We start from the raw sequence: 16,415 nt of genomic DNA, 5'->3' as shown, positions 1-16,415 counted from the left end.
TTGTAAAAGGAGCCCTTAGTCTCTGCCTGTTCCCATCAGTCGGACTTTCTACAGCTCTCCATTACAACTTTTCTACTCACCACCTTGAAGATGCCTGAATCATGAAAGAAATGCCCGGGATGCAGGAAAAGGATGTTTTTCTACCACACAAGAGAAAATAAGGAAAACTCAGCCCACGGAGCTGCAGCAATGCACCCTAGCAGCAGGGGGAACTCCAGTTTACTGAGCCCATAGCAGTGCGTGCTGTTTACATATCCCAAGTAAACTGCTCTCACTGAATGTGGGGGCAGGACAAGTTAATTAGGTGCCATCGACTCGTGCTCGAGTCCTAACAACTTGATGAATTACAGATTAGAGAATGACACGGTGGCAAAATTCATCACCGCTCCCGTCCCCGCAGATAACTGCGGGAAATAATCCCATGTCATTTTCTAGTGTCTATTTCAGCCTAGGTCCTTCTACACCGGCATTCTTCAGAGCAAAGCTTGTGGGTCAGTGGTTGTGGCCATTCATACTCTGATTCTTATGGGAGCCAAGGATAAGGAAGCCATTGTGACATCACTGATGTGATTGGCTCTTAGGCACTGGTGGAATGAGGCATTATGACATCACAATATCTGCTCTGGATACCAGAGACTGTCATTCTGTAGTGTCTGTTTCAACCTCAGTCCTTCTACACCAGCATTCTTCAAAGCAAAGCTTGAGGGTCAGTGGTTGTGGCCATTCATACTCTGATTCTTATGTGAGCCAAGGATAATGAAGCCATTGTGACATCACTGATGTGATTGGCTCTTAGGCACTGGTGGAATGAGGCATTATGACATCACAATATCTGCTCTGGATACCAGAGTCTGTCATTCTGTAGTGTCTGTTTCAACCTCAGTCCTTCTACACCAGCATTCTTCAAAGCAAAGCTTGCGGGTCAGTGGTTGTGGCCATTCATATTCTGATTCTTCCCTCTTTCCTTAAAGAAAGACATGAAGATGGTTTCCCGCGGTTATCCGCGGGGACGGGAACGGTGATGAATTTTGTCACCGTGTCATTCTCTATTACAGATCTAAAAAGAGATCGGTTTTGTGCTAGTCTGGTAAGGTCCCCCGGCGTCATCCCCATGGTTGTTTTCAACATGTCCAGCCATATGATTGCAGGTCTCACTCTTCGCCTGGTTCCTTCAATCTTCCCAAACATAAATGTCCTTCTCCAATGATCTTTCTCTTCTGACAGTGTGACCAAAATAAAACTATCATAACTTCATCATTTGAGCTTTGAGTGACAAGTTAAAGAGTAATAAATCACCTAGACCAGATGGTATACTGTACATCCCAGGGTACTGAAAGAACTCAAATATGAAATTGCTGATCTGCTGTTTAGACCTGTCACAAAAAATCATCTGTAGTACCTGAAAAATGGAGGGTGGCAAATCTTATGCTGATTTTTAAAAAGGGTTCCAGGGGCGATCAGGGAAATTACAGACTGGTAAGCCTGACTTCAGTGTCAGGCAAAATAGTGGAAACTATTATATAAAATAAAATTACAGATTATGTAGACAAATATGGTTTAATGGGACGGAATAAGCATGAGTTCAGCCAAGGGAAATTTTGTCTTACCAATTTGCTTCATTTCTTTGAAGGTGTGAATAAGAATGTGTCTAAAAGTGAGTCGGTTGATGCGATTGGTATGGAAGGTTAAGTTTGCCTTCAGTTATTGATATGCTGGTTTAGAATATTATTTGTTCTGTACAAGATTTTGTAAACCACTTTGATGCTCTGTTGAATAGCAGTCTATAAGCTTAAAAAACATAGTGTATCTCAATTTTCAGAAAGTTTTTTTTTATTTTTTTTTTTTTTAGTTTTATTAGGATTTTATATACCGCCTATCAAGGTTATCTAAGCGGTTTTACAATCAGGTACTCAAGCCTTTGACCAAGCTCCATATGAAAGACTCCTAAGAAAATTAGGGTCATGGGATAGGAGGCAATGACCTGCTGTGGATTAGGAATTGGTTATTGGACAGAAGGCAGAGGGTAGAGTTAAGTGGCCATTTTTCTCAATGGAGGAGGCTAAATAGTGGAATGCCACAGGGATCTGTACTGGGACCAGTGCTATTTATAAATGATCTGGAAACTGGAATAAGAAGTGAAACTGCACAAGAGGTGCTTAGCACTTGCTGACACGCTGAATGCTTATAGGCGATGAAAATGGTAGGAAGTTTGCGCCAGAAGACGTATGAGGAGAGACTGGAAGCCCTAAATATGTATACTCTAGACTAGAGGAAAGGAGGGACAGGGGAGATATGATTCAGCTGTTCAAATACTTGAAAAGTATTAACGTAGAACAAAATCTATTCCAGAGAAAGGAAAACGGTAAAACCAAAGGGCATAGTTTGAGGTTGAGGGGTGGTCGATTCAAGAGTAATGTTAGGAAATTCTTCTTTACAGAGAGAGGGGTTGATGCATGGAATGCGCTCCCGAGGGAAGTGGTGGAGAAGAAAATGGTGACAGGGTTCGTACAAGTGTGGGATGAACACAAAGGATCTCTAATCAGAAAATAATGGGTATACATTGAAGACACTAAGGCCAGTACTGGGCAGCTTGCACGGTCTGTGTCTCGTATATGGACATTCAGTTGAGGATAGGCTGGGGAGGGCTTCAATAGCTGGGATGGTTAAGATGGGCTGGAGTGAGCTTTGACTGAGACTACGGGGCAGGGCTCTGGGTTTGTGGCCCAGAAATATCTAAGAAAAAGGACCATTTAAATTAAATGATTAATTTATGGAGCATAGGTTGAGCAGACTGGATGGACCATTCAGGTCTTTATCTGCTGCCATCTACTATGTTACTATGACTATCGAAGCAGCACAGAGTATTCAGCGTACCAGCCGGCGCTAAAAACCTCTTGTGCGGTGTTGTAAAAGGGTGAGGGGGTAAATTTGCAATCGGTTTGGGTTTCTGCCAGGTACTTGTGAGCTGGATTGGCCACTGTAGAAACAGGAAACTGGGCTAGATAGACCATTGGTCTGACCCAGTATAGCTATTCTTATGACCCTGCAGACAGTGGATTCATTCTATCTTCACTCAGAGGGTGGTGGATGCCTGGAATGCACTTCTAGAGGAGGTGGTGGAGCAGAGTACGATTTCGGGTTTCAAGAAGGGGTTGGACAGGTTCCTGAAGGAAAAGGGGATTGAGGGATATAGATAGAGGGGGTACTATACAGGTCAAAATGTCTTCAAAAGAGGATCATTTGCAGGTCACTGACCTGGGGGGCTGCTGCGAGAGCGGACTGCTGGGCACGATGGACCTGTGGTCTGACTCGGCAGAGGCGATGCTTATGTTCTTATCCTGGGGTATGCCACTAGACCAGGGGTGGGCAACCTTAAAACACAGAGGACTGCATGAATTTCAGTACTATTCCTGGCAGATTGCAACATTACATAATGTCAGAACTGGAAATTCACAGACCTCCATAGACGACCTAGGATAAATAAATAAATAAAGATTTAACTAAAAAAATTATAGAAACAAACTGCTATTCTGAAAATGATTGAGAAAAACAGTATTTAAAATTGCCAAATCTCCTGTTAATGATTTTTTTTTTTTTGGGGGGGGGGAGGGTTTATACTTTCCATGCCCCTGGCTGTAATGCCCAGTGTTGCCAGCAGGATTCACCCTACCACCTCATTCCGAATGTAACTTGACCTCAGTGCCTTGTACCTGGTGTCCCCTCTCCCAGATTCATGGTTCTTGCAATACTCTCCAAGAATATTTTTAAGGGTTTGTTTTCATTTTCAAATCCTAGTTAAAAAAAAAAAAAGAGCTTTGATATTACTGCTGCTTTTATTTTATTTTTAACTGTCAATATTTGTATATGGAAACCGAATCATGTGAAGTGTAAAACCTTTCTCAGGAATTTGCACAAACCTGTTTCTGGTGTAAAATGAGAGTCAGCAGCAACAGTGAATGAATTCTCCAGCCTTCCATCCAGAAATCTTGTTTTAATAACGCTTCTGGGTTTTCTCAGTGGTGAAATGAGACGGATCTCTTTGCAGACCCTGCTGCACACCTAAGCATGTTGGAAGCATGTGTCAGGGCAGGATATGCACCTGCCCCCACTGTAGGATTAGGCGAGGGAAAGACTTTTTTTTTTTTTGGAGGGGTGGGGAGGTTTTTCTTTCTGTTCTTTAATCACAGAGATGTGGACCTGCCTAAAATAACACAGGCTTGTGACTGCAGGGAGGGAGACAGCTCAGGTGACGCACTCTCTCCGCCAGCTGCCCAGTCTCCGTCTTTCTGAGGCAACAACAGCCTGGAGTATCTTCTTCATCCAGATACAGTGAGGCAGCTCTCCAAGAGCAGATCCAGGCCTCCTGCTCAGACAGACATACTGTATTTACGAAGCTTAGTGTATTAAGAGTCCCACCTTGTGTCCCTCCTTCTCTCTGTTACAGGGTTTCTCAAACTGTGTGCCCAGTGGTGTAGCGAGAGCAAGTGGCACCCGGGGCATTGGTGCCCCTCCCCCACCCTCTTTTCCAACCCCACCCCTTCCCAACACCCCCCCCTACCGCGTGTGCGTCCCCTTCCCTCATACCTTTTTAAATTTTTCAGGCGAGAGCAACAGCATGAACTTGCTGCCCAAGTCATGTCAGCTGTCCCTCAGACATTACTTCGTAGGCCCGGGGCCCGGAAGTGACGTCCGAGAAAGACAACACCGATGTGGGCAACAAGTTCGTAATGCTGCTCATGCGGGAAACAATAAAGAGGTACAAGGGGAGGGAAGGAGGGGATGGAGAGGAGGATGGGTGACCGCACCCAGGGGGACCGCCCCTCCTTACTATACAGCGGTGTGCCCCGAAGAGAGAATCCAGAATTTTACTTTATTTTAAAAAAATTCCCTTTGTAAAATGTAGCAGGAAATAATATTGGCATCATACTGAGGATATAATTTACCTGGGGAATCGGCACCATTTTTATTGCCTCCGGTCTACCCCACCATTATAAATATAATGGAGACCAATTATGAACTAATCCATTTATAACAGTCAAACTAGCTTCCTTATTAAGCTCCATTGTTTTATCCACAGAAGTTCCAAACCATATTCCTAAGTATTTAATATGATACTTTATACTGTATTATTAAAATATATTACCTAAAAAATTCCTTTCATAAGTCTACACTAGAATAGATGTCATGCATGTCTGTGTGAATAAGATACAACTGCCCAGACAAGCATCATTCTTTGATGTGATTAGTCTTTGAAAAATAACAGCAAGTCATTTTAGTTTTATTTTTTATGCAGTAATTATCCTAACTTGTGCAACAAAGCAATTAAGACTTTGTTATCGTTTGCATCTTCTTATCTTTGCAAACTCGAATTTTCAGCTCTGACAGAAATTACCATATTTTTCACTCCATAAGATGCACTTTTTTCCGCCCATAAGTGGGTAGAAATCTCGGTGCGTCTTATGGAGCAAAGGTACAAATTTTAACACCCCCCCCTCCACACACACCGCACTGTTTTAAAACACCCACCCACCTGCCCGCCCCCGTCACCGCCATAGCTGCACCTTTTAAAACCTTTTAACACCTACCCACCCACCCACCACCTCCTCCTCCTCCGTCGTCGTTGCAGTACTTGGTGGTCCAGCATGTATCCCTCCCTTGCTAGCGCAGATGTCAGGAGCAACTTTCTACACTCCTGCTTGGGCCTGCGCTGTTTTCTAAATGGCTGCCATCAGTTCTCATGAGTCCCACGAGAACTGACCCCAGCCATTCAGAAAGCGGCATGGGCCCAAGCGGGAGCGCGGAATAAGCTTGCTCCTGACATCCGCACTCCTGACCTGTGTGCTGCTAGCGAGGGAGGGATGCACGCTGAACCACCATGTACAGGGGATGATCTAAAAGTACTGGGGGGATGATTTAAAAGTACTAGGGAGATTATCTAAAAGTATTGGGGGTACAGGGGATAATTTAAAAAGGTACGGGGGAGGCTGGCTGGCTTGGGGCTGTCTCCCACTACACGTGCCCACCACTAGACATGCCTACCACTAGACATGCCTTGTACTCTGTCCTGGCCTACCACTAGACCACCAGAGGGGGGATAGAGAACAGGGCATACCATTTGGTTCAGAATTTTTTTTTCTTGGGTTTTTCTCCTCTACAGGTGGATGCGTCTTATAGTCAGGTGCGTCTTATGGAATGAAAAATATGGTAAATCGAAAAAAAGAGAATGGCTGCAGATGGTGGATGATAAAATGTGCATTTGCTTGATGACTATCAAGCCCCATTTTGAGTTAATATGCATTCAAACACAAGCACATCCTACTCATTGATTAGAAATTCTATTCTATCTACTTTAACCCCCCCCCCACCCCCTTTTATAGAACCATTGTGTGTTTTTTAGCGCCGGCCATAGTGGTAACAGCTCAGATGCTTATAGAATTCTTAAAAACCATGCTATAGTTTTGTAAAAGAGGGGGTTAGTTTCACCATTGTTACAGTTACCCATTCATAGCTTAAAGAACTTTAGATAAATAGCTCTCAAATCTAATTTTTTGTTGGTTTTGCAATTTTATAATTTCAATTATAAGGTGCCATGAAAAATATTTGCTCCATTTAGTGTGCCAGAGCTTAAAAAAAAAAAAAAAAAAGTTTGAGACACTCTGTTACAACAGATGAGGAGACAGAGCTCTAAGACAGAGTTACAGCTAGCTTGGCACTTCCAGCAGGACTTGAGGACAAGTCATTGTAACTATACCATAATTGTGCTAGGAATAGTAAGAAATATGAGATGCACTAAATGCAAAGGAAAAAAGTGATACTAAGAAGTCAAAGAGAGTCCATGTGCAAGCAGGAAATGCCTGGGGCTCAGATATTGCTAATTCTCTCTGCTGTTTTCAGAATTCTTTATCTTAGAAGGAAGCTTCTCTTCTGTTTAATATTTGTAGTATCAAGTGACATGCAAAACAATCAAAGAAAAAAACAAAAGGAGGGGCAGAGGTGACGCATAAGGAGTACCATAGAAACAAAAACATGGGTTGCCATAAAAAGTAAAGGAAGAAAATGAAAAATAATGTCTAAAAATCATCAATGGGCTCTAAATGCTAAGACACCCATAGGAATATAATGGGTCTCTTAGCATTTAGCATGCGAGGCATGGAATCGAGGGTGATATACTCACGTGGATTAAAAACTGGTTGGCGGATAGGAAACAGAGAGTGGGGGTGAATGGACAATACTCGGACTGGAAAAGCGTCACGAGTGGAGTGCCACAGTGTTTGGTGCTCAGGCCCGTGTTCTTCAACATATTTATAAATGACATGGAAATTGGAACAATGAGCGAGGTGATTAAATTTGCAGATGATACAGTTATTCAGAGTAGTGAGGACACAGAAGGATTGCGAAGACCTACAACGAGACATAAACACGCTTGAGGAATGAGCCGCAAAATGGCAAATGAGGTTCAAAGTGGATAAGTGCAAGGTGATGCATGTCGGTAAAGAAAAATCTTATACATGAATACAGGATGTCTGGTGCGATACTCGGAGAGACTCCACAGCAAAGAGATTTGGGAGTACTTGTAGACAAGTCAAAGCCGTCCGCGGAATGCTAGGAATGATTAAGAAGGGGATCACAAACAGATCTGAGAAGATTATCATGCCGCTGTACCAGGCCCCACCTGGAATACTGCGTCCAACACTGGTCACCGTACATGAAATAGTACTACTCGAAAGGGTCCAGAGAAGAGCCACAAAAATGGTTAAGGGACTGAAAGAGTTGCCATACAGTGAAACTGGGCCTCTTCTCCCTTGAAAAGAGGAGACTGAGAGGGGACATGATCGAAACATTCATGATATTGAAGGGAATTGACTTAGTAGAGAAAGAGAGATTGTTCACCCTCTCCAAGGTGGAGAAAACAAAGTTAAAAGGGGATAGATTCCATACAAACTTAAGAAAGGTCTTCTTCACCCAGAGAGTGGTAGAAATCTGGAACGCTCTTCTGGAGGCTGTTATAGAGGAAAGCACCCTCCAGGGATTCAAGAAAAGGTTAGATAAGTTCCTGCTGAACCAGAACATATGCAGGTAAGGCTAGACTCAAATAGGGCACTGGTCTTTGACTTAAGGGCTGCCTTGTGAGCGGACTGCTGGGTATGATGGACCACTGGTCTGAAACAGCAGCAGAAAATCTTATGATCTTATTGCTAATGCATTTAGCACCTGTTGATGAATTCCCCCCAATGTAGAAATATTTATTTATTGAAGTAATAAAAACATAACCATATGTGTTCACATGACCATGTTTCATCTTGTAACTACATCAGAAGAAACAATGAATAAAAGGGGAAAAACATAGAAAATGGCCAAGCCAAATAAAAGAGTGCAGGGAGACGCCTTGACCGTGTTCCACTTTAAAGACTTCGATTGGTTGTGTCAAACCCTAAGGCAGCAGAAATGTGAAACGCTGGCCACCGTTGGAGTGCCGATCGTCTTCATCAGATAAGTTGATCTTTTCAGCATTAAGCTGTTTATTATAATAACTTTATTTTTGTATCCCGCCATACCCGGAAGAGTTCTAGGCGGTTCACATCAATTAAACAAGGTTACAAGTGGTTTACAGCAGTTGAGCGGGGTTATGAGCGGTTCAATAACAAATTGATCAAAGTTGCCAGGGGGGGGGGGAGCTTTTTCAGAGACCAGGGGAAGTTTTTAATGCCAATGAGGTTTTCACCCCAAACACCTCGCACCGCCATTGTGAGGTGGGAGGGGCTAGGTTCTGAGGCTTTCTCCTCCTCTGATTTTTTTGTTTCAGCCTGTGCTGTTGTATATGATGTACCTAGCACTAGGTCTCAAAAAACCAGTCTGCTTATGCAGAGCCAAGTCAAGCGGAGATACAGCTAATATATGAGCTAAGTTATCCATTCATTTGATTGCGTGAATGGAAATATTTATTATCTATTTATTGAACAGATACACAATTAATTATTTATTCACAATATTGGATATCGTATTGCATATGTATTGGATTTGGATTTATTATGAATTTTTACATGTATTGGACTTTTTTCTTTTGATGGGACTTTTTTCTTATATGTGGCTTTACTCGTGGGGGATATTTGTTTTCATTTTTTTGACTTTTAAGTTTCTTTTTCTTTTTTTACTGAATTTTGGGGTTCTTTTAATATATATTTTTGATATTTTCTCTTGGTTCCCACATCAGATGCACTTTATATTTATTTATTTAAGGTCACATGATGTACGGGGCAGGATTTATTTAGACGTTGTTCTAAGTGCTTGTTCACTCATGAATACCTGGCCAGGGCTTTTGGTCATTCGGAGGGAAAACTAAGCCCGTACTGAAATCTTTTAGTTAATTTCATTCCTCTTACTTTTTGGAGTGCCTGTTTGATTCCCTTTAAAGTGCCACGTGCCTCCAATGGTGATTCATCCAAGATAATAATAATTTTTACCAATTATTTTTTCATAGTACCTAGCACTACCCATGTGAAAGAGTTTATTATTGACATTATTGGTTTTTCACTATGGGGTCCTTTTATTTAGGGGCGCTAACCGATTTAGTGTGCGCTAAATTCTAACGCGTCAATAGAATCTAATGGGTGCTAATTGATTAGCTCGTGCTAAATTGGCTAGTGAGCCTCAGTAAAAGAGTGGGTACATCTGTGTTATTAAAGACAGACAAATAAAGAAACAGCATAAAACAAACTAAGGCCAATACTGGGCAATCCTGCATGGTCTTTCTCCCGTATATGGTGATCTGGTTTGGGATGAGCTGGGGAGGGCTTTGATAGAAGCTCCGGTGACAGGATGCTTAGGATAGGCTGGAGTGGGCTTCAATGGCAACTCCAGCAGTGGGAACCTAAAGACTGGCGTAGCAAAGGTACGTAGTGCCCCTCCCCCCACCTCATGGATCCCTCCCTTCCGTGCGCGTGTCCCCTTCCCTTCCCCGTACCTTTTTAATTTTCTAGGCCGCGAGCAACAGCACAAACATGTTGCCCACGTCATGTTGGCTATCGCTCTGATGTCACTTCCTTGGCGCGGGGCCAGGAGGTGACATCAGAGACAGGTGACACTGATGCGGGCAGCAAGTCTATAATGCTGTTCATGCAGGGAAAATGTACCATGTTACTATGGCTCTCTTTTACTAAGCCGTGAAGCCTGGGACACTGAATGCTCCGACACTTATAGAATTCCTATGAGCGTTGGGGCATTTAGTGCTCTGGGCCATGGGAGAAACCTCGTACCATAGCTTGGGGCGGGCGGGAAATATGTTACTAAGTAGCATTACAAATCTTCCAACTGAGATAAATATAAAACATTTTTGATATGTAAAAGACATCCACAAATCATGTGATGAACAGAACGAGATTCAAAGCAGAAAAACAACTTTTTTTCCCCAAAATGCCATTTTCTAGACATTTTTATGTACCTCAGGGGTCCCCCCACTCTCACTGATCCTCTTTAATATTTTTATGAGCACCCTGAACAACCTCACCTTCAGTGATGGTGAATCCTATGCAGATGATAAATTCCTCTTAATCCCACTTTATACCGACACTAGTGAGGCCTCCAACAAAGTTTCCAAAGGCATTGAAAATATCTACTGGGCACTCTCTAACAAACTAAAACTAAACACCACCAAAACCAAGCTTCTTTGGTTCCACAATGCCACACGGTCAGCACCCACAAGCTTAACCCTACCCTCTAGAGCAGCGGTGTCAAAGTCCCTCCTCGAGGGCCGCAATCCAGTCGGGTTTTCAGGATTTCCCCAATGAGTATGCATGAGATCTATTAGCATACAATGAAAGCAGTGCATGCAAATAGATCTCATGCATAATCATTGGGGGAAATCCTGAAAACCCGACTGGATTGCAGCCCTCGAGGAGGGACTTTGACTCTCCTGCTCTAGAGCGACACTAAGCGTGGAGAAGACCTCCGAGGTGCTTTGAATCCTGCTTGACTCCACTTTTTCCTATGAACCTCTTATGTCCAACCGCTGGGGGGGGGGGGGGGGGGGGAAACACTTTCTACAGCTTAAAGCAACTGAGACTGATCAAACCTTACTTCTCTAGCAACCGCTGTGCAATTCTGGCTCAAATGCTAGTCCTAACTCAACTCGACTACTGCAACTCTCTCTACGTGGGCATAACCTCCTCCTAAATGCACAAACTCCAATTGATTAAAAACACTGCAATCAGACTGATATTCAGCTTAAAAAAGTACGACCCCCGCATGCTTCACTGGCTGCCTGTAAATGCCCGAATCTTGTTTAAACTTTCCTGCATTGTACACCATGCACTAAACATCAACTCACCACCTGTTCTCCACCTCCCTCTTTACCTCGACCAGGATCAGCAATACCCACCAGCTGATCATCCCCTCATCCAAGTGAGTGAAATACAAGCAAATATTCAACACCCTCATCACGTACGTCGCTACAAGAACCTGGAATGCCCTTCCAATGCCCATAAGTAACTCTGCCCTCTCCCCATGACAATGTAACCGTCCTCCACAACATAATGTAACTACTTGTCCTCTTGCAACAATGTAACCTTCCTCTACAATGTGATGCTGCACGGGCCTCTTGTCTTGTACATCGCCTTGAATCTTTATTGGATAAGTGCGATTAAGACATTCTGATTAAATTCTTTAGGTACTATTTTTGGAGAAAAAAAAAGTCGTAGGGAAAAATGCACAACAATAAGCCATTGGGATGTCTGAGGGCCAGCATCTTGAGTAGACTGGCCCAATGGACATCCCAGCAGAGCAGGTCCCAAGTACAATTTCACCATATTATTGTATATTTTGAGCCCTCCAGGAACAGAAGAAAAAAAAACCCTCAACAACTGTACTTCACTGTGCACCAAAGCAATAGCCCTGAAGCCTGCAGATGTCACCTACATGTAGGTACAGCAGGCATTTAGTGGTTTTTGGAACAGTGGACCAGTTGGAGTGGGATACGGCCCTAGGTCCCTTTCTCTAGAGTCCACTACACTGACCACTAGCCTACTCCTGGGACCAGCTTCCTTTCACTGTCATATCTTTGAAGGGTGGGAGGAGGTCAGTGATCATTGGGGGATTAAGGAGGGGGGTCATGCCTTAATCTGGTCATTTAGGGTACCCTTTTGTAACTTAGTTTTGTTTGAAACAGGTCTAGACAAAGCCATCTCAATGTTTGCCCCAGATGTTTTGGTCTTGTTCTATTACAGCAGAAAAATGTCTTAACTTTTGGAAATGCCCAAAATATGCCACCCTACCCCTTGAAATTTGGACAAACTGCAGAGAAAAACGCCTCAACTCAGAGTTTTGAAAATCACAATTTAGACATTTTTGTGGGGAAAATCCTTCTGCCGCTTTAAGACGTTTTTCTCTTTTGAAAATGAGCACTAATTTCTGCTATAACTGTAATAGTAAATCTTTCAGTGTCAAATCATGTTTCTCGCAACTATATAATGCTGTTTTATTTCTGATCTTATTTGTAGGTGTCATCTTTTGTGTTTTTTAAAATCTTTTATTTCTTTATTTACCCCTCTTTTACAAAACCGCACAAGAGGTTTTTAGCGCCAGCCGTCACGCTGAATGCTCTGCGCTGCTTCAGCGGTCATAGAGTTCCTATGAGTGTCAGACCAGCGCAGAGTGTTCAGCGTGCTGGCCGACGCTAAAAACCTCTTGCACGGTTTTGTAAAAAGGGGGGGCGGGGAGGTGTTAGTTTTTGCCCTGATGCAGTTGACCACGTTGAAATGGAATTAATCATTTAAATTTATGCTTTTATTGGTTTAATATATAAATATTTTTGCATTTTTCTATTTCTTAATGCTTTTCTTTTATCTTTTTATGGTGTCCAAATGTTCGATTGCTAAAGAACATATCAAACCCAACATAAAATAAACATCATCCCCATCTGCTCTTATGTTATGGATGATGAAGCCTTTTTTATTTTCTCCATCTTGAGGGACTTTCTCTTATCTGTCTGTACAGCATTGCATATGTCTTGGAGTACTATTCAATGGCAATTAACACCAGGATTTGATTGTCCCATACTGGCAGAGACATTACAAAGGCAATGAATCCTGAGTGGCACACACTCAGCATTAAACCATACAAAGGCCATTGCTATCTCTGAATTTTTCTGTGCGGTCGCATCAGCTGTTTTCCTATGAAATGAAAGGTTTGTTCTTCACTCTTGTGTTGCCTGTCCTGCTCTGGCATGCTCCTTCGGGCCTAGTGGCACACCCCGGGGAGGAGAGCCTTTAGGCAGCATTACTCAGCACTATTGCTCTGCTGGCCTCACCCTTTCCTGGAGCCCAAAACAGTGTGTGTGTAACCTGAATTACAGAGGTGACTAGGTGAGGTAAGGTGAATGGATGCCCTGGATCCTGCAGCCTCAGACAAACTGTTGGATGCTCAGAGTCTGGGCTACTCTTCGCTCTCTGATGGCTACAAGGCTCTGAGCTGCTCCCCCTGCCCTCTGTCTAACTACCACAAGGGTCTGGGCTGGTTCCTTTGACTGGTGGAAGCCAGGGAACGGGATGTTGTCTACCTACTGTTATTCCCATTTATGTTCTCCTTTTCTTTACGCATTGTAGTTCCTCTCACTTCCCTTATGTTCCTGTCACCGCTTATTTGTCTATGTTCAAGTCTTTTAATCCCCCCAAATACTCTGTCATTCCCCTTTTTTTAAAAAATATTTGTACTCAGCCCTTATAGCATTTCGCGTTCTCTCCAGTCTACTAATCAAAAGCTTATAGTAGTCCCCTCTTTGAAAGTTATTGGGACACGACGACACAATATTTCAGTGATGGCACCGCAGCTTTGGAACGCCATGCCACAGCATTTAAGAGTGGAAAACGATTTGAGTCGTTTTAAAAGTAATTTTAAAAGTTTTCTTTTTAAAGACGCTTTTAACCTTTAAATCTTTATATTTGTTTCTTTGATTGCATTTTTCCCTTCCTATTGTTTTTTCCATATATGGTTCTCCTCTGAACTTTAAAAATACTGAATTATAGTTCTGTTCCCTCTTACCTTTTGTATTAGTTGTTCTGTAAGTCTATCTGTCTAACCCATTATTTTAAATTTTAAATTGTATTTCTAAATATATGTTTATATTTTTATCAATTTTGTACTTCGCTTAGTAAAATTAAATAAGCGATTCATCAAACTCAAAACTTGAAACTTGATTGCATTGAACTTATGATAATGTTTTTAATCAAAAATGTATTAAACTTGAAACATAGCAAAAAAAGACTCGGATACTGTGAAAAATCCAACTGTAATATAATGATAACACTTCCATGGACCATTTCAAATGGTATGTTGAAAATCAAAGTGCAGATTAAGATGTCAATTCTAAACGGAGGAAAAAGCCTCAGACAAGGGCCCTCCCACCTCCACAATGGTGGAATAGCGGTGGTGGAGCGTTCATCTCACTGGCTAAAAAACCTCCTTTGACTAAAAAGATACTGACTTGCTTCAAAATATAATAAACGATATATATACCGTGCGATAGATGAAAAATACTTATTTTTGTTGATCGTAGTTGATATTTTGAAGCAGTGCAGTGTCTTTTTAATCAAAGGAGATTTTTTAGCCAGTGAGGTGAACGCTCCACCACCGCTATTCCACCATTGTGGAGGTGGGAGGGCCCTTGTCTGAGGCTTTTTCCTCTGTTTAGAATTGACATCTTAATCTGCACTTTGATTTTCAACATACCATCAGACAATGTGCCTTTGACCATTGTGGAAGTGTTATCATTATATTAAACTTGAAACATGACATCTCCCAAAGGCTTCAGGTGCTAGTGCTGAATTGGCTTCTTTCCCCACCACTTATAATATGATCTGTCTACTCCTTCCTATACAGAACTAAGCAGGGAAACTACCCCCTGTGCATCTGCCTATGTATAAGTTTGTCTGTCTGTGACATAGCAGACAACATGAGTCTTCAAACTCACAAACCCTGCTGGAACTCTAGATCATTCTGTGCTACCAAATCATCAGGTATTCTTATGAAGAGAAGGTTCTTGAGATGAGAAAGATGGTGATTCGCACTGGCATCACTTGCCAGGCCAAACAGTCCATGAGGGTTATGGTGATCCCAGGATTTAATGCCTGAATAAACTCATGTCAACCGTTCTGGCTCTCCTGGAAGAACGGTATAGAAAATTGAATAAATAAAAATTCACATGCATTGGAGGGGAGGGGGGGGATTAACCTTAAAATGGCTGACAAAGGGAGGAGTCTGAAGACAGAAAAAATACCATTACAAGCAGTTTTGCTACAAACTCTTTTGCAATTTTTGCAATATTCAGGAAAAATTCAGCATCTGAGTAGAAAAGATTCCCAGCAGAGCCAGAGAGAGGAGGGAGTAAAATGTGGACATCATGGACCCCAGGAACCTCACGGATCTCAACTTCACGTCCTTAAAAATCTTGTGATTTCAGTTTATTTGTGACAGACCTTGTGGATGTCTACCACATAACCAATCCCATTGACCTCGTGGATGTTCACCACATGACCTTAATAAGAAAACAACTATGGCATGAGGTCTGCAGGAATCTTCTTTTTAAAAAAAAAAAAAAAAAATCTCATGGATCTCACAGATCCTGCTCACTCCACATATTCTCATCTTACCCTCTCCAGCAGGAGTTAAAATGAGGATCTGCAGAGTGAGCAAGATCCGTGAGGTCTGCAGGAGTTTAAAAACTGAGGATCCCTGTTGATCCCACCGCCACTTTCTTTTAGTTCCATGGGGGGGGGGGGGGGTCTGTGTTTTATCTTCTACCCTTGCCAGTTTCTTTCTGTTTGTGGTTGGGATTGCTGGTGCTGAATATGGCATGAACTTCCTGCTGTCTTATCCTAGCTTTCCCTTTTGTTATGCCCAGATTTTCTGCACCGCAGTGCCCCAAATGCCTTCTACCTGGGGCCCCCACGGATCCCATGGAGCTAAAGTGCATGGCCTTAAAGAGAAAGCGGTCAAGGCATGGGATCCTCATTATAACTCTCGCGGACTTCATGGATCCTGCTCACCCCCGAGGTAAGCAGGTTTTTAAGGGCATGCAGTAGAGATCTATGAGATTTTTGAGGACATGCAGTAGAAATCTACGAGGTCTGCCAACCTCATCCTAGTGTATTATGTAGAGTTACCATAAGGCTCTACAAAAAGGAGGCCAGATTGAGACATCTGGGTTTTACTTCCATTAAAAGCAATGGAAGTAAGGAGGCTAGATTGAGACATCCGGGTTTTACTTCTGTTGCTTTCAATGGAAGTAAAACCCAGATGTCTCAGTCTATCCTCCTTAATTCCATTGTTTTTTAGTGGAAGTAAAACCCAGATGTCTCAGTCTATCCTCCTTAATTCCATTGTTTTTTAGTGGAAGTAAAACCCAGATGTCTCAGTCTATCCTCCTT

At 42.5% G+C, this 16,415-nt stretch overlaps 1 protein-coding gene across 3 annotated transcripts in view; it reads right to left on the bottom strand.

Moving 5' to 3' along the window:
- Positions 1–16,415, bottom strand: part of GRB7 (growth factor receptor bound protein 7) — a 160,980-nt gene that overhangs the window by 133,115 nt on the left and 11,450 nt on the right. The window lies entirely within an intron of this gene.

Source organism: Geotrypetes seraphini, chromosome 13 (assembly GCF_902459505.1).
Source record: "Geotrypetes seraphini chromosome 13, aGeoSer1.1, whole genome shotgun sequence".
Classification (NCBI taxonomy): domain Eukaryota; kingdom Metazoa; phylum Chordata; class Amphibia; order Gymnophiona; family Dermophiidae; genus Geotrypetes; species Geotrypetes seraphini.
This window is presented reverse-complemented; position numbering and strand designations above follow the sequence as displayed.